Here is a 27,386-nt window from a genome sequence, read left to right as displayed (position 1 = left end):
CGCGGCCTTTGTTGGCGCCGCGGCCTGCAGCGGACGGGCTCGGGCCGGGCCTGGGCAGAGCCGGGGGGCGCAGGGCTGGACGGGCCTGCAGAGGGTCGGGCCGCCGCTCCGCGTGAGACTGCCCTACAGGCGGGCACGGCGGGGGTGCCGGGGAGCCCTGTCCTGTCCTGTCCCGTTCCGCCCCGGGGGCACCTCCCTGCCGTCCTAGGGACAGCACTGACGCTGGGGCAGCGGTGGCGGGCCGACGTGCAGGTGGAGGGAAACCTGCCAGAGCAAATGAGCACGAGGGTGGCCTCTCCTCCCCCCCCGCCCCAGGGGCAGGGGGGCGCTGGACGTGTATTGCCCCGCTCCCCACCCATAGACAAGGCAAGACCCCCAGCGTTTCTCAACCTGTGGGTCGCCACCCAAAAGTGGGTGGCAAGGGTATAGGAAAGGGGTGTGAACGAACTTTAAAAATGGATCAACAAACTTTAAATATGGGCTCTGCTTTAAAGTAGGGAAACTGTGCCTTTTCCCTTGCAGGCTGGCAGAGCTCCAGGCCCACATACATCCACCCGCTGTGGCATATACATGGGAGCACGGGTGAGGGGCACTGGGTTGGGACTGGCCATTGTTGTTTACAAATCGGTCCTGGTACAAAAAAGGTTGAGAACCACTGCTTTAAACCTTTTCTGGCAGTAGCAGGCCTTGACTCCTCTCTCTGCTCCAGCACTCAGATGCAGCCACACAAACTCCATCACTCCCTCCTTGGTTAAGAAAATCAAAATGGAAATACCCACTGCCAAGTCTACTTCCTCCTGGGAGAGTTATTTCCCATAGCAGGACTGATACAGGGTATCTTGCTGGAGGAGAGACTGGTAGTGCTACTCTTTAGTTCAGTGGGTGTCAACCTTTTTTGTACCAGGACCCATTTGTAAACATCAGTGGCTGCTGCCTCCTGACCTAGTGAATAGTGCAAGTAGGAAACAGCCCCCTGATCCTGCTGCTGCTGCCCCTCGCTCCCAACCTGTTTCCCCCTGCCCCCACCAATGGGGCAAGGGGTGGGTGTGTGGAGAACAGGGGCCCCAAGCAGCGCCTTGCAAGGGAAAAGTGTTTGACTTGGCTGGGAGCCTTTGGTTTTCTGAAATATGGTTGGCAGGTCTGTGAAAGGAGTAATTTTTGATAATCTTTTATCCTAGAGCAGTTGGTCTCAAGTTGGTCACAAGTTGCAGCAAGGGGAGTTGAGGTTAGATAGGAGGGTAGTATGGGAACAGGCTACCAAGAGAGGTGGTGGAATCTCCTTCCTTGGAGGTTTTTAAGACTGGGAGACAAAGCCTTGGCTGGGGTGATCTAGAAGAGGCTGGTCCTGCTTTGACCAGGGGATTGGACTAGATGACCTCTGAAGATCCCTGCCAACCCTAATTTTCTTTGATTCCATAATTGCTCTAAAAAAGGAAAGTTTTCATTTTTTGACACAGCACACCAAAGACAGGTTGTGCATTAAACCCATTGCCTTTTGTTTTGTAAATCTTTCAACATATGTGCTTTTGTAAAGTGATTATACTTATTTTGCTTTCTTTTTTTTAACTCACTGATGGGGTTTTTCATGTCCTATTAAATCTATCATAAGCTAATTCTGAAAGGGAGGGTAGGTAGCTGAGTTGAAGTGAGCATTCACTTAAAACACAGTTCAACCTCAGCGATTTTCCTGAGGCTCAGACTAACAGATTGATAGGTAAAGCTAAATTTTAAATGATACACTGATACACTGATGCAACAGATACATTGATGCAACACAGTGCAGAACCATGTAGATATAGCTGAGCTAGCTTGCTTTCTGAGAATTGGGATATATTAGCAGAGGTGAGGTGTTGCATGAATGTGGTCATAGACAGGTCAGGTATCTATAGAGCTCTGCATCTGCTGTGAAGACATTCTTAAGTGCCTGCTTTTTATTTTTTATTTTAAATTATCTCAGTGGAATTATAGGGGAAATTTGAAGAGTCTATAACTCAGTGAAATCTTAAACACAGGCTATATATGAGGAAGTTAACTTGTAAGCAAAATTAGGCTTTTTCTAATCAGTAATAACAGATTACAGATGGATCAGTGGAATAGTTTGGGTCACTTAACCAGATGCCATGACTCAAAACTCCAAGCATTCACCTATTGTGTAATCTCTGTGCCACAATACTGCTTGCTGCCATAAGACAGTGGTATGAGAGACATGCATTAGGAAGAGTCCTCATTGCTAGATGATTTGGTTTTTGTCGTCACTGCTTCTTAATAGTTTGGTGGTCTCACTCTGGTGTACGACTTGAAAAAAGTCTCATAGCTGCCTTGACTGTATCACATATTTTGACAGCACCACTGGGGAAGCCATCCCTACACATACCCTTCTGTCTCCTTGGCTCCCACAGTGTTGGGTTGCAGAACGAGGTATGCTGAAGAGGAAGGTTAAGCCCTAATTCACTGTTATCTGTATCATTTCTGCCATTGATACTTTCTTGGTATGTAGTGGGCCTGAGGCAGTGCCCTAGGAATTAAAGCATGTGTAATGCCATAAGGAGGGAACATTTGTGGCAGAGGTAAACTAAAAATTAGTTAAATGGGATTTAGGGCTGTAAACACCATAGTGTATTGATCAGAATTGTACGGCAGTTGCAGGGCAGATTTCAAATTCTTTGGGTACTTTCCCTAGCAGAATATGCCTGGGTTTCTTTTGGGTTTAATCTGAACTCTGAATATTCTGGATTTGCATTGCTTGGAGTAATTGCAGCATCCCTGTACTGTGTCTTTCCATTAAATTACTGACATTTAATCTCAGGCTTCACTCCATTTAATGTACCTGTATTTATGTCTGAGAATATATAACTTCAGATGATGGCATATTTGTCTTACTCATCAAGGGCACTGTTTCTACTAAGAAAACTCAGTCAATTTACCGACAAATTTACCATAGCATCAAGTAACAAAGATTCCTAAAATGAAGTTTGGTTTGTCACGTAAGTAACTTCCAAGTGACAGGTTACATACGGTCACTTTTTAGAGAGCATCATAAAACTGCAAATGGGACAAGTCTGGTTTAGTGCTTATAATGGAATACTACATTTACCCATATTTAAATAAGGCAGTTCTAAGTAGCTCAAAAACATATGCCTCTGATCTATAGCAGATAAAGACTGATACAGAGCATGTTTTGCTTATCACTGATTACATATTCTCTAGAAATACTTTAAATGTCTGAACCAAAGCACTTAACTAAGTAAACTGGAGAAGTTTAACTTTCCTCTTGTTTAAAATACCTTTAATAGGTTAATTTTGATAAACCCAAGAAACTCATGGTAACCTACAGCATTAAGAAAACTTAAAAGGATACTGATAAATGAATCCTCTACATTGAATATAAGTAGTACTGTATCACCCACTTCAGAGTCTTTTGAAATTCTGTGATTTTTTTTTTTTTGTAGATTATTAATGAAAAAACTTAGTAGTAGCAGTAGTCTATCTTTTTGTTGTGGTTGAAGATCCAGGTGGAAAACTGACTACAATCAAAACTTTGCCTAATTTATGAAACGGGGAAGAAAGGTGGGAGGGGAGTGCTAAGTCTGGCTTGTAAGATAATAGACAAAAATATTCAAACAGATGATTTTTACTTAAATTAGTACCTATAAGTTTTAAATAACTTAAGTATTTGGATCTATGAAAATCTGTACCTTTTTAGAGAATTTGCCTAGAGTTGGTAAGTGCCCAGTGGCTGCAAGGATACACCCTTGCAAACTCTGGTGTGAGGCAGTACTCTTGAAACAACAGGTTGGATACTACATGCATAGTGTTTTTAAGATTTAAGTTTCTGCATAAATGACAGGTGAGCAAGAGCAAACTCATGGTTCACAGCTTTGCTTCATAGAACTCTTGGTGATTGTTAATGAAATGAACCATATTGAGAATGAAGCATTGGAATATTAGAAAGGTCATTGATTTGATTTTGCCTTTCTGAAGTGTTTTACAAAATGAACAAGTTAAGATATAATTTTGATGTTGAAATAACTATAGAGCTGAAGTTAAAGAAATGCAGTCCTAGTATACCTTCTTAATATCCTGGAACTTTTTTTCTTCCTATGTGTTCTCTAGCACTTTGGTCACTTTTAAGTTATTGGAATAATTTCATTATTTTCTTGGATCAGTTGTTTCAAATGTATAATGGACTTTATTGCTAAGAGCTTTTTCCTGATATTCAGACTAAATTCTACTTTGCCTCATTTTAGTGCATTACTCCCTAGTTTTCTTTCTTGCAGAAGACAAGCATTTCCTAAGAAATTATTTCCATCTACTTAGAATTTGTGTTAGCGATCTGCTCCTGTGCTTGTAATCTTTACTCAAATATCAGGCCTGCATTTGACCTCTCTTTCAGTTGCTTGTCTTGGTACATCCTCCCATTATTCAGCATTTTTCTGATTTTGAGGTGGCTAGAGATGGTGTCTCAAAAGTGCAGTCTCACCAAAGGTGTGTAAAAAGGGCCATCATTCCTCTGGAATAGAAGATGTCCCTCAACCTGGTGCCAGGTGCCCTTGAGAAATTCTTTCAGTAAAGGCACACAGTATGTGTTAACACTTTGGCAAGGCCTTTGTTGGAGAGCTCACTGAATAAGAATAACTATTCTTTTTTTCCTCCCCCTCTGCCCTTCCCTCCCACTAATTTGGATTAGAGGTTGCCTCATCCTGTTCCTAGGGCTGGACCTACTGTGCTCTATCTCTAGGAGGTATAAAGTCAACAAAAACACTGATTTAATTTTAGTCATGGAATCCTGTCTTTTCTATGGCAGACATACTGAAGATATTTGACAGAACTTCTGCTTACATTTCCATATACCCCAAATTCACTGATTGCTGCAGAATTCTAGGTGCTCTTTAGCAGATGAAAGAGAATTGAACTCTGCAACATTCAGAAAAATTACAACCGTATACAATTTAGACTCAGGATTTTGGCTTTTCTGTGTACCAGTTTAGAAATCTGTCCTGGTTACTGCTGTTTTTATCTGACTGTATCACATTTATTTATTAGACGTATTGTCATTCATACTGCAATTAAAACAAAAGGAATATTATAGCAGAACAAAGGGCTGGAAGGTTTGTTTTGCATTACTCTGAGCTAGTCAACGTGATTTAGAACAGCTATGCACAGGTATTTGCAGCTGATCTACTTTGTCATAGGTACTGAAGTGGATGTTATACAGTAATGTTCAGGAAGGAAAATGGCCAACAGATCTGGTTACTCCAGTCACTCATTTCTTTACGAACAATGTCCTACATTTTTGCCCTTATTTTTAATACTTTTTGCTAATTTAGTCTAGCTATATAAGTGCGTACATGTTGTATGGGGGTATAGGTTGTAGCCATGTTGGTCTGAGGGCACTGGCAGACAAGGTTGTTTTGGGAAATCTGATAACTTATTAGATCAGCTCAAATAGTTGGAAAAAATAATTTAATGTAATATAATAATAATAAGTATAATGTCCAGCTGTTAGAGTTGGTCTAATAAAATTTATCAGATTTACCAAAAGAACTTCGTCTGCCTATATGATGCATTGCCTTCCTGATTTTTGGCTCATCTCTTCTTTCAACCTTTTACTGTCATAGTTGTGATGACCGCTTTTTCTATAACTGACATATTAAAGTAGCAAGTGCAAAAAAATCCACAACCATAATATGGTATTTATAATATAGTATTCGTATAAAATTAACTTCTTGTATTTTTTGATGTTTTGTGATCTTTTTAAAGGCTAAAGCAGCAGCGTTAACTCAACTATGCTGTATATAGAGTACAACTGTTGTATTTTCATGTTTTATACCTTGGTTTGCTAAAAAGGGGGAATAAATGATTCTTCAAGGCTGATGCTGAGCAGTCCACTTGCTGGCTTCTGTCTTTGAGAAGAAGGGAAATCCTCTAGTACCTCTGGGTGAAGGCAACACATGTCTAGTTAGACTGCTTGACTGCTCATTTTGCCGATCACACTGGCTGCTTGCATACATTTAAAAAAAACCCCACAAACAAAAAAACATGCTTTACCAGAAGCAGCAGTGTGTTACTTCGGCACAGCTCTGTAGCATCTGTAAAGATCAGGAGCTTCAGCAGGGCTTTGGTACTTTTAGCTCAAGCTGATTCAATCAGATATTAGATCAAAGCACCACTAAAGTGCCCAATCTTTACAGATGTTGGGCAAGCCAGCTTGAAGTAATGTGCTACTGCTTCTGGTCTTGCGCAGGGCTTAGTGTGGGAACATGCCAAGTTTAAAGTGCTGTTCTTTGAGGGGAGGGTGAAGGAGGGGTTGCGTTTGCAAGCATCCAGTGCCTTTAGTTATTAGTCAATAGAGTTACATTAGTATGGAACAGACTGTCAGCTAAATTTTGCCAGTGTCTTCAAACCTAGGTTAGGCTCTGAAACTTGTTCTTAGACACTTAGGATAAAAGAATATACCACTTCTATTTCTCAGTTGCCTTCTTTCTCTCTTCCTTCCCATATCAGGTGCTGAGCACTTGCAGCTCCTGAGAAGGTTAATAAAAATTATGAGTGCTTAGTACCTGTCTAGATCTGGCCTTATTTATTCAGGAGTCAAAGTAAGGCTTTAGGAGTCTCTCTTTGGGTATATGCATTTGAAACATGTTTGCCTCATTTGTCTTTAGTGTAAGCTTAGGCTGAAAAATATTAATATATAATATTGTAGCACTTATGGTTTTCGTCCCATCTGTTCTTAACCCTTCACCAGCATGTTTTAGACTAGGGGCATTAGACTCACCTGAGTGTATGGCCCCTGGGCCAGATCCAGACATCCAGGAGCTTCTGGACCCAGCCTGGGATGTGAAGGCTGCTGATGTGGCCACAGCAGTGAGGGGAGGGGTTTAGCATTGGGAAGGGGTCTGGTAGCGGCAGTAGGAAGGGGAGTGAGTCTGGGGGAGCGTCAGCGAGTGAAACTTGACACTGATATCCATACCTAGTGGGTTCAAATGGCCACAAATTCTGCAGCAAGCCATACCGCCCAATTTATGATGCCTGCCAGTAGCCCAGCAAGCCAGATGGAGTGCTTTGGTTGGATCTGGTTCCTGTTTGATACTCCTGCTCTAGATGCTTGATTAAAGCTAAATGATTTGTTGGGGCAAGGTGGCAAGTCACAGCTTACCTTAGAAATTTCCCTTAGTAGTGTTTCACTTTGCTTTAAAACAAAGTCAGTCAGGCAGGTAACATCATGTTCTTAATTATTTGTTTTATGAAGGTTCTGAGCTATTTTAATAGAATGATATGGTACCTACTTCAGTCTGAAGCAATATAAAGCAGTCTTAAAATGTTCAAGTAACATCCACTTTGGAATACACAGGGAAGTAATTTAGTGGCTGCAGCATTCCCTTTTTTAATATTGCTTATCTAATAACACATAAACACAATAGATAAGGTCTCCCATCTTTGCTTTAACTTCTTTTGTTTCTGTAACATGTCAAATGTAATAATTGTGCAGTTTTAGAAAATTTCAGGTTAAAAAACCTGTTTATGTTCTTATAATTATATTTAGGTTACTTACTCTTACTTGCAGTAAAGCAGTTTAGGAAGAAATCCATTTTGCCTATGACAATGAATATGTGAATAATAGATGTTGCAGTACGTTTTCTTAGAGAACCTTAAGTGTTCTCCAGTTCCAAAATAAAAATTTTGGAAAACGACAGTACTAAAACTGCAATGTAAGCCATAAAGATACATAATACATTTCTCTGCCCCTGAAAATGAAACACAATAAAGAGCTTTCCCTTCCCCCCCCGCATAATCATAACCCACATGCTTTAAGATGGTAATCAATAAGAGAACCTGTGTAGGGTTAGATCCCCTCACACTGGTAGCTAGATAAACTGACTGATTTATAGTTTAGATGCCACCAAAAGTATAATATGACTATACAATTCACTGTATCGAGATAATATAAAACATATATTGCTGCCCACGGAACCAGAGTAATAGACGATCCAAACAAACTTTTTACAATTTGTGCTTTGCATTTTTTTCTTTACTGATTTTAGTCTTAATCCCTTCTAACTGTGTACTGTTCTTGTTAATAATGACAATCTGTAGGAGTCTTGGGATAAGCAACTTTCTTTCCTGTTCGAAATGTAAAGCACAGTCTACTCATTCCTTGAAAGCACCTGTGCCCTAAATAGGATCAGAACCCATCATCTTTCTGGGATTTAGCAAACAAGTAGATAAGCCACTGTAAGCCTTCACCTTAGCATGGTTGTTTGGAATTTAGATCCAAGATCCCTCAGGCAGGGCAGTCCTGCTTGCTTTCTTTTCTTTTCCTTCTATCAGGGCTTTGCTCCAGGCAGGTGCTCCAGGGCAGGGTTCAGTATAGGTTAGATCTCCAAGCCCTCATGTATGCTACACAGTTTTGCCATCAGAATTTTAGTTCTGACAGCAAAATTGTACACGCATCCACACAGCTCAGCACTCCTGTGGTGGGAGACCCCCTTCTCTGTGCCAACCGAGCAACACTATCTCCGACTGAAGGAAACCTGTTGCTCCTTCACACAACTGCTGGCACGAGTGATGAAGTGGAGTCATACAGAGCTGCCTGAAACTTTGTAGGTGTGCACATATTCTGCAAAACGGCCTAGTATAGGCAGAGGCTAAGACAGACATTGACCTTATTTTTCCTTAGCCTGGGATGTTTTTTTCATCATCTTAGAACTTCTTACATGCTTTTCCAATATTACAAATCCACTTATATGGTTTAAAGTAGAGGAAAAAAAAGAAAACCTGTCAAAGCAAGACTTAAATATAAGTCAAGGAAAAGACAGCAATATGGAAAATATGACATTGGGTCAAGTGCATTTGCGATACAGAAGTGGAACATTGACAAGCAGCATATTGGGGAACTAGAGGATTTTGTTTAAGTTGTACTCCAAAAATGGAACAGAGTTTGCCTATATGAGAATATCTCCCTCCCCAGTATTGCTGATTGGAATTTGGTTCCCTTGGAAAAAGCAGCTTAATTGAAACCAAAGCTTTTTGTACAATTGTACTGCTTTGGTGAAATACCTGTTAGGGAACCTTGGTTCATGGTGGAATACTGGATAAAGCAAGTGAGGCAGAGTAGGTAGTAGCCTAGGAGCTAAGGCCTTTGCCTGTGGTATGTGATAACCAGGTTGAAGCCCTAGTTCTGCGTGATGAAGAAGAAGAACTTAATTTTGGAGCTGGAGGCTGAGGTAGAAGTCTTTTATAGATGTGCGTTTTGTATTGGTACGTAAGTATCTGATGAAGGTTGTAAACTGCTTGTCCCCCCTTTTGTCTGGAATTGTCTTAATTTTAAATAGTGTATTTCAGAAATTAGCAGGGCTGTTTAGAGGTTTTTAAAAAATGTTTATACATAAACCAGAAATGTAATTAATTGGGTAAAGCTGTAACTTCATTTTCAGGTTCTGTTTAGGATAAAGCACTTGAAATGTGTCTCAGAGTTAATGTAGAACTCTTCAGCTGTTTTCCAACTAAAGGCCTTCATTTTGCTAAGAATTATGCAGATACATACTTCTAAGTTTGCTTAAAATTAAGCAGATAAAAGCTTTGAGTGCTAGGACTTTTATGCAAAATAGAATAGTTATTTTTAACTATGTCATTTTGATACTGCAGTAAGTCCTTAGTCCTGAAACCCACTTCCATGTGTTTTCAACATATAGGTAAGGGTTGGGGTTGAAATAGAGGAGCAAAAAGTCCTGATAGTTTTAGTTTGATCATTTGAACAGATGCCTTGCTGGGTAGCAGGATTCACTTCTATAGAGTCCCATTGTGCCAAAAGGATTCTTTGGAGGATTATGTAGCAACACAGTTGTTCTTCTATATGGATGAAATGGAAAGGTTGGTGGCAAAAGTTCCGGTTCCCATAGCAAAACAATAATGAAGCTGGGTAGCACAACGGCATGTTTTTATGATATACATTTTATGAGACGGTAGTATTGCATTTGATGTTAACAAGAAAAACAGGAATAGAAATGATGTGTATGGACTCTGGATTTTCTTAGCATTTCCTTATTGCTTTGTGATTTTTAATGGTACGATGTTAAACAGTTTTCTCATTTTATTTTGTATGATGGTGCATATTATTCTTTTTCAGATAGAGAAGGAAAAAGCAGAACATATTGTCAAGTTGTGTAACTTCAAGTTTTCAAGCTCTGTTGGCTTGTGCAGAGTTTGTTGACTATATAAAATCCCTTTCAGAAATTCATTGAGTTTCCTCTTAAAATCAAGCTTTTTACACTCCTCCCCTGATTGGAAGACTGTCCCGGAACCTGATTATCAGGGATCCTGGTTTTCTCTGATAAATAATCTAAAATTCTTTGATTAAAACCCCCAAAATCCACATTTTTCCATGATTAAAATGAAACGCCACTATATGTATATGTATCAGTTGAACACACAGTTTTATTGATATATTTACAAATTTAAAGCCATTTGGAAGTTTACTGGTGCCTCAATTGTTATAATAAAATAAATTATAAATACCTATATATTTTGGCGTTTGATTTTGGGTATTTTTATAATGGAAAATCAGAGCTCCCCGTTTGCTTTACTAGCTGCAGGTAGACCTGCATTCTGTCTCCCCAACAGCTTTGTGGTGCTGAGCAGCCCTGACATGCCAGTGCCCTGCTCCTGCCGTTTCCCCTTACTCCCAAGTCAAGACCCTCCAGCCCTGGCAGCATCACCTGTATCCCTCTGCCCTCCCTCTGCCTGCCCTGCCAGCTCTCCCTGTAGGTAGGGATGTAAATATCCATTTAACCTCTTCCAGTTACAGGTCTCCCTCACTTTATGTGGTACATGCGTTCCTGGAAAATGGTGCATAACTCAAATTCACATAAAGGGAACCCACTTTACAATGCAACAAATAGGGATACGATCCAAGACCTCAGCTGTACTGACCCCCAGACCCATTTCTAGCACTTCTACAAGACAATTTTCATACTCACCAACAACAGGCAGTACATACAAGCAGACAGCAGTGGTGAATGTGGGGATAGCATCTATAGAAACACGTGTTGCCGACAACAAGCAAGGAGCACAGATCCACACAGGAGACTATATTTTGGCGCGTGTCACTCCCACAATCCATCACACAAAGCAGCTGACTGTGGGCTTCCACCACACCAATTGCATAAGAGTGAATTTACCTTGTATATAATGAATTTTTGATATTAAGAGGGTCATTGCACAAGAGCAAATTTACACATACAGAACCTGCATAAAGCAAGTGAAACCATTTAACTGATATACAGGTTAACTGATAGGCCGTGTGTAGTTCAGTGACCTCTGGCAGGAACAGCGCAGCCCTTTACCTCTTCATTGTGCTCCTGGTGCTGTGTGGGTCCCAGGCTGCTGGTGAGGAGTGAGCCTCGGGCAGGGGGCAACAGGTGCAGCTGAATCATTAGGTGACACTGCCCAGCTGTTGAGCCATGGCTTCTTCTCACCCCCACAGGCAGGGGCAGAAGCTGGGGTGGCGGACCTCTCCTGTGCCCAGATCCCAAACCCACTGCCATAGGGAGGTGCCAGGCCCCCAGAGGGGTCAGGCTGGACTTCCCACCACAGCACAAATACTCCTAGCTGTGCAGTAGATCTGCTCAGTTCCCCTGTGGCAGTGGGCAGGATGACAGGCTCCATTCACATCCTGCTGTGCTTGTGCTGCTTTAGCCTAAACCTGGCAGGCACCTCTGTGATGCTGGGCTAGGCCCTGTCTAGCTCACCCTGGGGAGCTCACAGGCTGGATCTAGACCCATATCCAGTGGTCCAGGTGGGGTGAGTGGCATCAGGGAACAGCAGAGGTTAATTCAGCCATCACTTGTCCCTGTGCTGCTCACGTGCATTTCCAGTGGTGCTACGTAGGCTGGAATTTTGCAGTGTCCTGACCCAGAATTTCCAGACCTTTCAGGAGTCCTGCAGGCTGGATGAGACAGCTCTGCAGAACAGATCTGTCACACAAGCTGTATCTTTGATACCCCTGTCCTGATAGGAACCTGCTTCTGATTTCTATTCTGAATTTATTTATGGTCAGTTCATACCTTTGCTCATGTGCTAGGATTGTTTTTTAGTTTAAATAGTTTTCCCCTTTCTGCACCTAATGTGTTTACATATATCAGCCATATTTATATTTGGACCAGTTGTTTACATTAGGCCTTGTGAGCATTCCCATTGCCTTTAATAGAACAACATGGAGCAGGGAAAATTAAACACTTGTAGAAGTCTTTGGAGGATTGAGGACTAAGGGCATTTATAGATGCACTCCAGGGGTGTGAGGTGGGGTGCTTTAATTAGCGCTGCTCTAATTAAAAGCAGCTAGTGTCACATGTATCAGCATCCCCAACCACACTGAAAAATGGTGGCAGGGTGCTTTAAACTAAAACTCAGTGTACGAGCTTTAGTTGAAAAAACGCCCCACCACCATTTGTCAATGCAGGGATGCTGATACACATGACTTTGGAGTCTGCTGGACCGTGGTAATTGCCATGCTCCAGCAGACTTAATTAATTCAGTCTGCTCTGACACACTGTAATTATAGCAAGTCAGAGCAGCCCCACTAAATGTGTATAGGAGCCCTGTGTGTTAGTAGGACTAGAACCCTGGTTAGAGCTAATTGGAAAATAGTTTTTTCCTCGCATGGTATTTTAAGATTTAAAATTTTTTGGTATTCTCAGTCAAGAAGAAACCAAGATGTTTAGCGGCTTTTCATAGGGAAAATGTAGGCAAGAGAGACCCATGCATCCTAAACTACTTGTGAGACCAAAAGTCCAGCCCTCCTTAGTTCAAAAGAGATAGGATTAAAGGGCCCTTAACTAGCTCTTTATGTAGAACATCTCTCTTTTAAGTGTACATTCAAGACTTAAAAGGGTAGGGGACTTAGCAAAACTTGCCTAGAATTTCACCAAGTATTACATATAACGTGGAAAATTAGGATCATTTAAAGAGATCAAAGGAGGTGAATATTATTTCTTCAGATTTGCTTTTTCTATTTTGCAATATTTTTTCTGTAGTTATTTTCATTGTTTCGTAGTGTAGGCAAGCTCAGATACAACTCTCAAACTCATTAGTTAGTTTCCTCTTTTGTTTGTGGGTTTTTCACAAAGCTACATGGGAGAGTAAGGTGTTGGATGATAAGGGAAAATGAATGTAAAACTAGAAAAACTTAGCAGGGAAGCTTGTCTGATAGGACTCACTCCTTTAGCTTTCTAGCTTACATTGTTCCTTTAACCTAATACTTTGTTGTGTGTTCTAAGTAAAGACTCTGGTGCATAGTATGTAAATAATCAACATTTTCAAATTTCATACTTCAAACCCTTTCAGTACTGTCTTGGTTTAAGTATAGTTTTTTCCACCCCAGTTCTTTGGTGCAAGGGGGGAATTACAAAGTTGAAAGAATTTTGTCCAGACTTTGTCTAGGTTTCCCTCAGGCAGAAGCTAGCATGGAAAACGTAAGTGTTGGAAATGTTCTTTAGAAAGTTATAAATGTGTTGAAATGGTGTTAGGATAAAAAAATTGGTTTTCTAGCTTTAACCTTACTGGTAGGTAGAAGCGCATAAAATTTATTTCCCTTGTGCTGTATGTAGTGCTGCGTAAGGGCCTGATCTGACCACAAAATGGTCTTCCTACATTAAAATATATTTCTGTTTTATGAACTGAGATATACTGGTATCCTTTTACTTATTTCTCAGTGCAGCAAGGTACTTTAGCAGATTCCCAACTCTAAGGATGTAGATAAATTAACTTGTACAAGAATTATTTTTCAGTTCTTTGAATTTTGGAAGAGTGAAAGAATGAACATTGTAACTTCATTTATTAAAAAAAATGTTAAAGAGTAAAATTTTAGACTTTGGGACTATTTAAAGTTAGGCATATGCTTACATACCTTGTTGAATTGGGATTTTTGAGCTTGGGTTCTTTTTAGTGTTTATGGCGTTGGTAAGCTGACAGTTCGGAAAGAAAGACCGACAGAAAAACTAACAGACATTTGAGTTCTGCAAACATGTACTTGGAAGAAAAAAATTCTACCTAATGAAAAACCACCATTTGGTTTGCTTTCAGATAAACTTTCTGAAGGAAATTTTGCCAAGTGTTCTACCACTGGCCCATCCTTTCCCCCTCCCCCAAAATTGCCCTTTGATTTGATAAAACACGAAATTTCAGCTCAACAGAGAATTTTAGGTATATTTAGCAGACTTAAAGTTAAGTTTCTTATCAAATCATATCTTTAGGGATGCTTTTTGGACAATAATCAACTTGTGAATACCATCAGTTAAATCTGCTTCTAGCTTAAATACTTCATTGAGGGTGCATGCTCAGTAGACTGTACCAGAATCTTGCTCATTAAAATTAGACAAATGCTGTGCCTGTTTCTTATTTTTAAACTTACTAGCCTATACTTCTAAAAAGGGATTTATGAAGTGGGAACAATATTGCCCAAATTGCTAGTAAGAGCAGACCTGGTGCCTAAAATTTCTTGTTACTTCATAATTAGATTATTTAGTTTAAGAGTAATGGAATTTGTGTACATTCTTGATAGTTGGTAAGACATTTCCAATGCTTTATTTAAAAAAGAGAAGTGGCCCCAATGACCATATTTTCTTGCATATAACATGCCCCTGAATATAATGCCTTATTTTTGGAATAGCCCAAGGGGCAGGGGAAGAAATTACCTTGGAGTACAGGAAAGTACTAGAGGTCTGGGACTTCAGGGGATTGGAGCAGAGTGCTGAGACCATATGGCTGGGTCTGATCTGGCCTGCTGGCTCTGGGACCATTTACTGGATTGAAAGTGGTATGTAGGGTGGATAAGTCTGTGCCCTGTCCCAATCCAGTGCGGATGGTGGGGTGGAAAAAGGAGGAAGCATTGGCAGCATTAATTGCCTTGGTTCCAAATGTCATGGCAATTAATGCTGCTACCCCCAACACACGCACTCCCCCTGCCGAATTTCTAGATCTATGGGGGCACTTTTCCTTCCATAATAAACACCCCAATTTTTCCCTGCTGATTTTGGGGGGAAAGGTATGGGATATATGCAAGAAATATTGCAGTTGTAGGTTGGAGCTACCCAAAGTAGCAAGTAGAGGGTATAAAATAGTTCTCAAACCTGTATATATAATTTGACTGAAAAGCTGTTTGTAAAATATTCAGTATTTTAAAAAATCCAGACGTTTTCCTAAAATAGCACTTGTTAAATAAATAATAATGTACCATAGCAATGTACTGTGCTCAGTTCTTTTCAACACCTGAAAGAAGGTTTATATCCCTTTTTTTTGATTGTATAGAGCAGAGCTATCAAATTCATTTGGATCCAGAATGTGGGCCTTCTTGTGGGCTGGATGATCCACTTCCAGAACTGATCTGGGGGCTTCTCACCACAGCAGCTGGTAATGAAAGAATCATTGGTATCATTGTGAGTGTTGTGCCAGCACCAGTAGCCAAAGAGTTAATGCAGCCACTGCTCAAAGCAAGGGTTGTTGAGTGGCTACTGGTGCTGAGATAGCGGCTCTGACAAGCTCACAGAAAAGCCTTGTGGGCCAGATATGAAGGTAGGTCTATGGCAGGGTGGACAGAATGGCATATCCAGCTGGTGGCCAGACTCCATTTCTCAGCTGTCCCAGCCTGTGTCACTGTGGTAGGTTTCCATTGAGACCCCAGCATCTGTGGTGTGGTGACAACGCAGGGCCAGGGTTTCCATGGAGACCAGCCCCAGCGCACCGTGATAGAAGGGTGTGTGATTGGGTGAGGAGCTACTCTGGGGTGGGGTCTTGCAGTGTTAACAGGGTGCTCTGGAGCTGTGGCAGAGCTGTGATCTGCTGCCTACATGCCCCTGCCCTCTAATCACAGCTCTGCCGGAGCCTGCTGTCACTGCTGCAAGATCGCAGCCCCGGAGCAGCTTCTTGCCTAGCTACACACCCTGCCAGCACAGCTGCAGTTAGTCTCCATGGAAACCCTGGCCTCGCAATATCACAGCACCCTTGGGGGTAGGGGCTAATGGGAAATGGAGTCTGCTGCAGGCCCAATCCGGCCTGTGGACTTTGCCTGCCACCCCTGGTCTGTGGTTTAGTGCTAACTCCTCTGGTAGCAGCCACAGGGAGGAGCCCTGTGGGCCAGATGACTTACAGCCACAGGCTGGATCTGTCCCCTAAGCTGTATGTGACCCTTGCTATAGACAAATAATTTGTTTCTGTGAATTGTTACCAGTAATCATATTGTAAACCTGGCGCTAATACAGAAGATGCATATAGTCCGTCCGTATATAAGTCTGAGACCAGTAACATTTTCAGATACAAATACCACTGGCGGGTAGGGCAGGCACGGGTTAAGGCAGGCATGAGTATGATGCAACTCTTGAAACAGTTCAGGGCTTATGGATGTTAGATGATAACCTTCAGGGTATGACTTAATAGGCAGAATGCCAGGGGAAGCAGAGAAAGTATAAGTGTAGTACATTGGTTTGTTTTTTGTGCTTTGAGGGATGTGTGGGCACGTTGTAAATGCACTGAGAACAATAAGGTGTAAAACGCAATAGCTATTGTTAAGCATGCATGTTCTCATGAATTTGTGGGATTTCTGTTACTTAGCTAAATAAGCAGATCCATGTATACACTGTATAGATTAGCACAAATACCATGAAGTAATTAAAAAATACAACTTAGTTTTCTCTATTTTATTATAAGCGTAACATGAATGTTCCATGTTTATCAAATGCATAAACACCAAGTATCATAAACTTTGCATAAAATGGTCAAACAATCATGCAATAGTATTCTACAATGATAGTTTTGTTGTTTTGCAACATTAGACTTGGAAAGAAAAAAGAATCATTCCAAGCCTAAAAGTTACCTGACCTGGTTAATCATTCAAATTATGCCAAAAGCTGCTTCTTAGATTGTGTTATGATCGTTTAATTCTTAATCATTAAAATAGTAGCCCAAAGAATGAACTCTAATGATAATGCAGAACTAGTTTAAAGTATTAGATAAGGCTTACTAGGGAGAAAGGCTGTTAAATACATTCTAGGCGTATTAACACCTATAATTTCTGAAACCTGTATGAGAGAATGACTAACTGTAGCAAAACAAATAAGTTATTGCTTACTCATCCAGTATAATGACTAGCATTCATGATAATAGCATGTTACTAATTCAGAGCTACTTTTTAGTGTGGAGCTTGTAATTAAAAACACAAATATAAGCTGTGTGTGTGCTTACAGGAAATCAGTGTTGCACCCACTTAAATACACTCCCGTATTGATTTGGTCAAAATTAGTTTAGATGACTACATATGGTTGTTGAATAAGTGGAAGGATGCTAAGAACTAGATCCAAAAAGGGACTTGGGCATTGCAGTACTTAGCATGGTGGCGCCAAATTTGTAGCTTCCTGGCTCCTAGGAGTCTTTCTAGGTCTGTGTATTAGAAGCCTAAGCCTTATATACAATGCTTGGGAAGATTTAGCTGCCTCAGAATGGAGTCCCAGACAGCCAGGAATGTTTAGTAAAAGGAGAGTCACTGAAGTCTATGTCCTTAGGAGGGAAATACTGGGTGTAAAACTTCCTTTTTCAAAAAGCTGATGAAACTTGTACAGGGTTCATCTATTTGGAATTTGATTTTGATCAGTAAAATGAACTAGTTGAGAAGATGAAGGTGGTCAGAAACTTAGGAGGAACTAATCATGGTAGGAAAGAATTCATGAGTGCAAGGAATGGAAGTTATAAGAACAGAAAAGAAGAACACTAGATTTTCAGCCAGCTTAGAGTAATAGTAGGTAAAGTCCCAAATTAAAAAGAAAAAAATCTAAGAGGGCTCACAGTTCTTAAAGGTTTTCAGATTGGAGGCTCAACATCAGTAGTTTAACTAAAGGGGGAGGGGTGGCTGGGGCTGCTGCCCTGGCCACCTGACTTAGTGGGTGAGGGCAGAAAGATAAATATAACAGCTATCACAGCTGCTGGTTACTCTTTAAAGACCTAGGAAATTACACACAAAGCCTGCATTGAAAGAAAGTAAGGTAACGGAGTAAACCATTCAGAATTAGGAAAAGCCAGATTTAACGTTACTTGTACAACCTAATTTTCCCTAGTTATATACATATAGACATAAAACTAAATGTGATGGGTTTTCAAAGTGCTTATGTCATTTAGGAATATGGGATTTGACTATCTAAGGCCATGAACAGGAGTTCATTTCCAGGAGAGGTAGCTGTACAGGCATTCAGCTTGCAGCCTCCCCTTTTCCCTTGCCGTCTGTGCTTTCACCAGACTAGGACCCCACTTCTCAGACTGGGGAGTGAGTAGCGGACTTCACCCAGCTGCTCCAGTCCCCTCCCAGGAGACAAGTGGCAGGGCAATGCCCACTGTCTTTTCCCTGACTGGGTAGTCTGGGATCTGGTGATGTGGGGGCCTTGCCCTGCTTCTTTAAGACCGGGCCAGGAGGGGAGCATAAGAGTAACACTCTTCTGAGAGAAAGTGTTTCACCTGGAAGATCTTTCTCCTGGAGGGGAAATGTTTCCCCTGGAATAAATGCACTGAAAACTTCTATGCCTGCTGTTTCTTCCAGGAGAATCACTGATCTGGCAGAAATGTAGCACCTAAACTTTCTCTGCCATACATCCCTACAGGACTGTCTTCTCCTGTATGCCTGCTAGGGATCCCTAAAGTCTGTCAAGAGCAACCTGCTGCAGGTATTGTTAGTGTAACATGTTCTCTTGGTGAAAACACAAGTCAGGTTGTTTGCAGCAGTTGTTTCTTAGCTTTGGCCCAAGCCTGGACATCTTCCTGAAGTACTTTCATACCTTCTAATTTGGACAGGAATTTAGCAAGACACCTGGCTGGATATTGTTTAGTTGGGGTTCTGTTTTATTTTGATACTTTACTTGCATTTACAAGCTGTTTTGTTATTTTGCTTTGTTCTCCTATTTTTCAAATTACTTCTTTCCTACTTGTAAGCTGACCAAAGTCTTTGTTGGGAAGGTCAGCGAATATGTATAATAAATGTATATCAATTTTTGTGTGACACCTCTACAAAAAACAGTTTAGGTACAGGTTGTAAAGTAGTTTACTCAGCGGATTACTGTTTTGAATGATAAATGTAAAGCAGGATACAAGAGATTAGTAATAAGTTCTAGTCATGCCTTTCCTGTTTTTAAGATTTCATTCTCCTTCTTCAAGTAAGGTGTTGCTGCTAGGATTTCAAAATGCATTCTGATCTCAAGAGAAATTTAATACAAATAATTAGGCATACAGTTCTTTTTAAAGTCAGCAAACCAAGGTTGTGTATGTAGTCTTTTATGTGTCTAATGATCAAGATAACTTACATTACATTTTAGATAATGCACAATAAAGGACCTTTGCAATTTAGGCAATTAAAATGGCTTTTCTTCTAATGGAATTTAGGCACTTATTATTTTTATTTTATTTTTTTTAAATGCAATAAATCAAAAACATCTCAATTATACATGTCAGCGTAAACTATGTGCAGGTCTATCACTAACAAATACATTAGTATTATTTTAAAATGGAGAAGTATACCCATTTGGTATTATCAAATAGTATGGGAAGAAAATGTTGCAGATGATAATAAAAAATAATGGAGTGTTTTTTAGTGAAAGTCCAGGTTCACTTTCTTATGATTTGATAAGTGGCTCTTAAAACAGTAACCTGTATATTTTGTTTCTCTACTAAACATTAATTAAAATTATTGCCATATACAGCTTGCATGTGATTACTGTTGCAAGAAGTGAGGGATTAATTCAGAGTAGTTTTACTTTATATTACTGATGTTTATTTATTCTGGACCAATTAGTTATTTCTTAGGAGAACAACAGAAATACAGTCAATTCTGTATGAAGCCAGCAAGTAAAACATAAATGTGAAACACTTTGAATGTGGGTTCATTGTAAGCTTGCCTTCATAAAAATAGAACAGAATATCAATGTTCAGGGTTACAGTTAGTGATATTTTTTTAGTTTTAAATTGGTTTCATAAGAAGACAGCTGACCAAGACTACTCCATCTTTAAATAGGTATGACTTTCCATCCTGAGTTAAGAATTCATCTTGATCTTTGCCTTGTTTTAAGAAGACTGGTTTTTTTAAGACAAGTATCAGGTATGACATCCTAGTCGTATCTGGGCTGATGAGAAGAGGTCCTCAGAAAGTTATGATAAGAAACTGGTTTTCTTTTGATCCGTATGGTGGTATTTTGAAATTCTTTTCACAAAATCAGAACTCCATTCCTTCCTCTGCAAATCTGAGGAAAGTTCCCTTTTAGCTGTTGCTTTCTCTTCTGTACTGAGAATTTCTTTGTGTTGAAATGTAGTACAGATGGTACATGAAAGATCTCTTACTTCTTTTCTTTTTAATCAAGGCAGCATGCTCACACTATCCCATAGAGCAGAGGCAAATCCATTTAATTTTCATGTACTTATTTAAGGGTTAACTGAATAATGAAGGGTTGCATTTTCACTTAAGTTGCAAGCAGGGCCTAGTGTCTTTTAATGAAAAAAAGCTTTAGTTTACTTATTTTCCTTTTGTTCTTGCAGGAGGAAGAATAAAGAAGGGGGAGAGTAGTAGTTCTTTCATTTCAACCTGAGCCTCTGAGTGCTTTCCTGGCAGTTGCCTTAGACTGCAGCTAGTTTATATGTGGTTAATTTGAGGACTTACAGATGCAGTCATAATTTGTCAGCAAGAATGGAAGGAGTATGATAGATATGTAAAAAAGTTCTTCATGACTAATAGATTAGGAATTAATTCAGGTGGACACTTCCAGAGAGGTGTAATAGGAAAAGTAGGCCCTAACTAGAATTGTTAGACCTCTTCAACCTCAGAATTTGTAATTTAGTGATACAGCAGCTGACTATGCTTTACACATTGTGAAAAGTTGTATCTTTTAGAAATGTATATATTTTTTCTTCTTTGTAGGCTTTGTTATCAGTTGCCCTTGGTATCATTTTGCAAGAGGGCCAAGCTGTTTTGATAGGCATACTACAAATTTGCCCAGACCCCTCCTCAAGTGCTACACCAATCCCCTTTTCCTGCCTGATCTGGTGCTTTGCTTTCTTCTCCCTGTGCCCTGTGTTCCCTGCCTAATCTCTTGCTCTCCTTTCTGCTCCCTGCCGTGTATGTCTTTTTGCTGTCTGTCCCCTTCCCAGTCTGCAGGCCATACCCAAAAGCTACTTATGCCATTTGTGCTGTATCTGGCACAATTTGGCCACCACAGTCTTGGTGAGCAATACATATCTGCAACTTAAATACACATAATACACTAACACTCACTACCCAAGGCTGCTGACAGAAGTAAAAAAACAAACAAACCCCAGAACAGCGCTCTACCAGGAGAGTTTGACCTGGCTGACCCGGCATCGATATAGAGCATGTGCTACAGTGGAGCTTTTTGGTGCTTTTATCCGAAGTTGATTCAATCAACTATTAAATAAAAGTGCCAAAAAGCCCTGCCGAAGTGTGCAATCTGTACAGATGTTGGGTCAAACTAACACAGTACTTCTTTGGGGCATGCACTGCACTGGATGCCAGGTTGTGCTGAGCTTAAAATAAAGAGGTGGTTTTGGACTTCTTTTTTATTTTTTTCACATCTGTAAACAGCCTAAATGGAATAAATTATTCCTTTTGACTTCCTACTTTGTTTGACTCTTACTTTGTTAATTGAGTAGATTATATCTATCCAAGCTTTTGATTATTGCTGAAAAACAATGGCTAATTTCTCCCTTCTGTTGTCCTTGTTTATAGATGTGCCTGGATTGGCCCCAAAAGTGGTCATAACTCCCTCAGCTCTGTCAGGTAACTTCTTTATTGTCCACCCATTGATGGAAACTGTGTTTTATGTTGGAAGACTGTTCCAAAAGTTCCTGAGTGTGTGCCCCCTGGATACATATGTGACCTAGCCACATATCTATGCCCTCAGACACCAACTTGCCTTAGGGACATTAGTTATGGCCTCCAGCTGCCCCCATGTGTGACTGGGCAAGCCAGGGGCCAGGTCCCATGCTGGCCCACCCACTTGTCTCTGTGGGGCAGTCCGCCCTCTCTCTCCTGCCACATCTTTGTTGTTGCCATAAACAGATGGTAAATCCAGGAGACTTCCCATTACATGCCCTGATGCCAGGGGGCACTATCTGCAGCTCTAATCTCCCCTACACCGCAGCCCATGCCTCGCAGATGGTATCCATGTGATATTCTTAACTGATACCATGACTGGTGTTCCGGGATCTCACAGGGACTCTCCCTCCCCCTCCCCCCCCTTGGACTACCATAGTGCCTGCAGGTATAGCTCCTGTAGCTTCTCTCTGCAGAGTGTAAAACCAAGCCTGCTCCTATTCAGGAGCTGAGCATATGTCCCTTTGGGCACTACTTAAGGTCACCTGGCTCCTTCACCATGCACAGGTAGATTCCCCTTAGCCCAAAGAAGCCTCTTGCTCCTGCTCTTACTTTGGCTGCTCAGTCTTTCTTTCTTAAAATGACAAGGCAGAGGCTGTGTTACAATGGGTTCTCAGGATATTGCTCCAAAGTCTTTTCTTTGATATTTTGAAACTTGATTTTTTTGTAAAGAATCTATGAACCAGGTCTCTATTCCTGTAGATCCCAATTCCCAAGTGGTGCATTTGAAGGAAAAGAGAGTCCTGTTGTATATATATATATGTATTTCAGGTTGTGGTAAGGGCTGGCTGTTTTTCCTGTCAGGTGTTTAAAAACGGTATCCTAGAAAATGATATTGAATAGGCCTGTGTGAATAGGGAAGTATTCAATTCAGATTCAGCCAATTCAGAGGACAGTGACTTGATTCTGAGTTTTGGAATTGCTTCAAAAGATTTCGTGCTGTTTCAGTGATTCAGCCATAGACTATAATGGGGAATCACTGAAATACCTATAACATTGTTGTTTTTTGACAGATTTGGATCAAAATAGCAAGGATGGTAGCTCCTTCTTTGGCCATGAATCCTGACAAGTTTCAAGGAGACAGGTGCAGCGGTTTCTGGGAAACTCCACCTCAAACTGCTAAAAGCAAAATTCATGTTGTGTGTGTTAAGGCAGATTTGGATGAAAACAGCAGGGATGGTAGCCTGTAACGGGGGGCCTTCCTGGTGCTCAGGCAAAAACAGCTCACAAAAGGGACAGAATGGCTGCAGACAGAGGTTTATGTTCTGTTTCTATGTCCCTCCCCCAGAGCACTGTGTTTGGAAGGGGACTCAGGAAAAGATCACAGTCACCGGCCAGCTACAGATGTTAGTCTTCCCCCCCCCGATCCCCCTCCCTCTTCTCAGTTTCTGTTCCCCTGAAAGACTGCCTTTTGAATTTCTGAATCGATTTGGAGGCTCTGAATAGATTCAGAGGGTTTTTTTGATCTCCCAATTGGATTTGGTTAGGTGATTTGGCCTCTGAATCGGGCCGACTCTTCTCCGAATTGAATTGGCAACTAACACTTCGCACACCCCTAATATTGAACAGTTTAAACTGCTAACTGGTCAAACTGCTAACCTGTACTTAAAAATCTTCTGTTAGTTTGTTGAGTAGTATATTCAAGGAGAAGCTGAAGAGGAAAGCTTTCCTCCCCCCAACTTCTGATTCAGACCAGCACACGTGTGTACATTAACAGAACAAGAGTGTTTTCTTTACTGCCCTGACTTCTAGTCGATAGCCAAATAATTAGGGGAGAAGCAGGAGGGGAGGAGGAAGCAGTTCAGCTTAATAAACTAACTGCAGTTAAGTTTCTGTGCAACTGTCGGATTGCAGATTATTCCTTGAATACTGTTTATAATACAAAAATAGCTTACCTTTTTGAGGTCCTTGGTACTTGTTTTCTTCTGGCTTCGTTCACATTTTGATTCAACGGTCACATACAGCGTTACCACATTTATTCATTTCAGAAAAAGTTTCCAGAGCAGCACAATATAAAACATATATATAAAATATAAATTAGGAATGCACTTTCAACACAAAACTGGAGTTGGCTGGAGTTGTGTTAGTTACTATCATCTACTGGCATTCAATTACTGCTGTTCTGCTGTCATCTAACCCGCCCCCTCCCCCCCCCCCTTGGGAATCTTGAAAACTGCTGCAGGAGGGCCTATTATTGGAATTATAATAGTACAGAAATGATTAGACAAGTTCTGATGAGGAAATTGCTTTAAGAAAGTGCTTTAGTATATTGTTTCTATGCTTTCAGAGTTGAAATTTAAATAGTTGAACTGTGTTTCTAAAATTCCTTCTTGAAATGGATCTGGGTTTCAAAGGCAAGCTCTGTTTAAAATTCTTTGGCAATGTTTTCATGTCTGTGACTGGTGGGTTATGCCCTTTTTAGCAAGTGTTCCAACCCTCTAGGACTTCAAGCATTTGTTGATACTTCTCTGCAAAAAGAAAACACAGAGAAACACAGGTCCTTTTATGGTTTGACTGATATCTTTTCCTGTTCTCTCTTTTCTTTTCATTTGTAGTATGCTTTTGTTAATTCCTGAATAAATATGTTTAGAAACTGTCTTTTGCTGAAGGTGGTTTTATTTCATTGTAATAATATATATTAAAAAACTATATTAAGCATTGGGCCAATGATTACAGGCACCAGTGTAAGTAAATTCTTGCTGAGAGGCAGTAACTGTTCTTCAGAAAGCAACAATCCATGAAGTCGTCATTGTCTAAGGATTTGTAGAAAGCATAATTAGGAAGCATTAGAATTGTCACAAGTCTTTCAGTTTTTTTCTCCTCACATTCTGAACATGCTAACAGTTCAAGGGCTTGACAGGACTGTATAACAGGGCTGCACAAAGCTTTGGTCACTGATTCGATTTGTCCTGATTCAGTGGTCAAATCTCCAAATCCAAATTGAATCAGGAGACCCTTTAATCTCTCTGAATAGAGTCAGAACCCTCCGAATTGATTCAGAGACATTCGGAAAGATTGCCAAGCTAGAGGAGTGCGGGGGGGGGTCCCCTGGCATGCTCGGCAGTGGACCTGGAAGTGGACTGGAAGTAAATTGAATTACTGTCCCCCATTGAGGCCGAATCTGAATCCAAATCAAAGATGGCCTGTCTCGCAGACCCCTACTGTATAATAACATCAGTTAAGCATGATGTCTTCATGAGTAGTAACACTAAAAGAGAAGTCAGATTCTCAAAAATTCCTGTATATCAACCTTTGCCAGGGTGGGTAGGCATGTTGACTAATGTGATGACCATCTCTAGCACCATCTCCCAGTAAATCACATTCTTATTTAGGAGGCTACATATCCATGCTGCCGAGGCATACTGCCGAAGTTGCAGTCCCGTGAAATAGGAAATACAGATTAAACCATGCCTGTTCCTAGTCTCTACCTCCCCATGACTTGTGTGGTTGTCTGAAAAAAATTCAGATCCCTATGTCCATTGAACAGGAATGTGATTACCTGAATGAAACAAGCACACATTTCACATATAAGCTTATTGAGAGCGAGAACAAAGTTTGGTTCTAAAAATGTGAATCAGTAACAGAAATGGCCCTCCTACTTTAGCATCTTTTGTCTTTCAGGGACTCCACTTTAGAAAAGCTGTGAGTTTAGAAATAAAAATGGTTTTCCTCATTTTTAGTTCTGCAGCTCTGTGGGAGCAAAGTCATCCTGGAATCTTAGTGTCAAACTGTGTTTAGGGTTTTTCCCTTTATTGTTTTTAGTCTTGCTCAGTAGAAATAGAAGTTCTTCAGTTGTATTAAAGTGTCAGAGACCTATCTACAAAAACCCCATTTATTTAATGAGATGGTCACTTTTAAACATTTATCTGTCACTAGCATAAAGAAAGCAAAATCTACTTTGCTCCCTCATATAGTTTCCTTAGCTCTGAAGGTATAAAGTCAGTAGATAAGACATGAATGCACATGGATTTACTAAATAAAAAGTTGCTGTTTACATAGTCACTTCTGAGAACACTTCAAAATAGAAAGGAAAAAAATACTTAAACCATTTAAAAGTAGAAAGGAATGTGGAAGTTACTGTAAGCATTGGGAGTGAAATAGGAAATTCCCATTTCAGTTCCGTGCTTTGCATTCTTTGCTGTCTCGCCAGTCTAGGTGCCCTAGCAGAAGCATTGGTAATTCTAGCAAGCAATATGATGCTAGCCAAGTGTAGGGCCATCCATGTATTCCGACATCAGTTTAAACAGTTTGCATTCTGGTACTGTTTTTGTTCAGCTGGTTCCACAAGTTGTGATATAGTTCCCCTTCACAAACCCATTTTCACTATTTTCTCCCACCTTTCTGCCTATTAGTGAAAATGTTTTATTTTTATTTTTCTAAAAGTTGGTAGGAGTTAGTAGGTTACGACATCTTGATGGAGCATTACTGCTGATAGGTTTTTTCCACTTTAGCAGTGTATTTTTCAAGGGAAAAAAGAATTGTAGAACAGATGTAGATGGTTATTTTATGTTTATGTATTTGAAGGTTGTATTGGAATATATTGTACCTGAATTTCGAGTGTTGGCAACTTGGAAAAAGAAGCATTGTTAGACCCATCCAGCAGACAGAATTCTGTTCATCTGTAGTCCTTTTAAATGGTGGATGATGAACAGCCAAGGTACAGGTCTTTTATTTTTCTCTTTTTTTGGTTAGATTAGAAGGGGCCCAAATGTTCCAAAATTGTGAAAGTGTTGCACTTAATTCACCAACAAAGTCTATAACCAGCTTTTGTTGCTTTCTACTTTTCATATGAAAGCTTGTCTGCTTAGTTCTTATACCAGGTTCATGCTGAGCAGCAGAGTTACAAAGAAAAATGAGAAGGAGCTTTGGTTCAAATTCCTACCTATAATTTAAAATAGTGCTGACTATGTTTCTTTGTTTTCAGAAAAATGCAGAACGTTGACATAAGTTGTTCAGGTTAAAATGATTTAATGCAAAACTTTCTTTTCTTTAGCAGCATCTCCACTGGGCTAGTGACACACATAGGGTGGAAAATTCTAGGCACTGCCTGTTCCACTTGGATTTTTTTATTTTATAGTACTTGGTTCAGGCATTACTCTCATCTTTCAGCATGTTAAATATAGTTCTCCTTTCTTGCAAATTGAAATGTTGGGGTGGGGTGGTAGGGAAATATCCCTTGAGTTAGCATCTTCAACTAGCATATTGCTGAATCTATAACTTAAAGTAATACAGTATGGAGTGTTAAAAAAGTGAATAAACCACTCCTCCCCCATGAAGAACATGGCCATAGGTTTCATAGTTTCATAGTTTCTAGGGTTGGAAGGGACCTGAGCAGATCATCGAGTCCAATACCCTGCCATGGCAGGACAGAGTACTGGGGTCAAACGACCCCAGCAAGGTGTACATCTAACCTCCTCTTAAAGACCCCCAGGGTAGGAGCTAGCACCACTTCTCTTGGAAGTTGGTTCCAGATCCTAGC

The 27,386-nt window shown here is 40.5% G+C and overlaps 1 protein-coding gene across 1 annotated transcript in view; it reads left to right on the top strand.

Annotated features, from left to right (window-relative positions):
• The window catches only part of SOCS6 (suppressor of cytokine signaling 6), a 44,164-nt gene that overhangs the window by 400 nt on the left and 16,378 nt on the right, over window positions 1-27,386 (top strand). The gene's annotated exons all lie outside the window — the stretch shown is intronic.

This window comes from Crocodylus porosus, unplaced genomic scaffold (genome assembly GCF_001723895.1).
Source record: "Crocodylus porosus isolate Cpor-Errol unplaced genomic scaffold, CroPor_comp1, whole genome shotgun sequence".
Classification (NCBI taxonomy): domain Eukaryota; kingdom Metazoa; phylum Chordata; order Crocodylia; family Crocodylidae; genus Crocodylus; species Crocodylus porosus.
The sequence above is the reverse complement of the archived record's forward strand: the minus strand, read 5'-3'. Positions and strand labels throughout refer to the sequence as shown.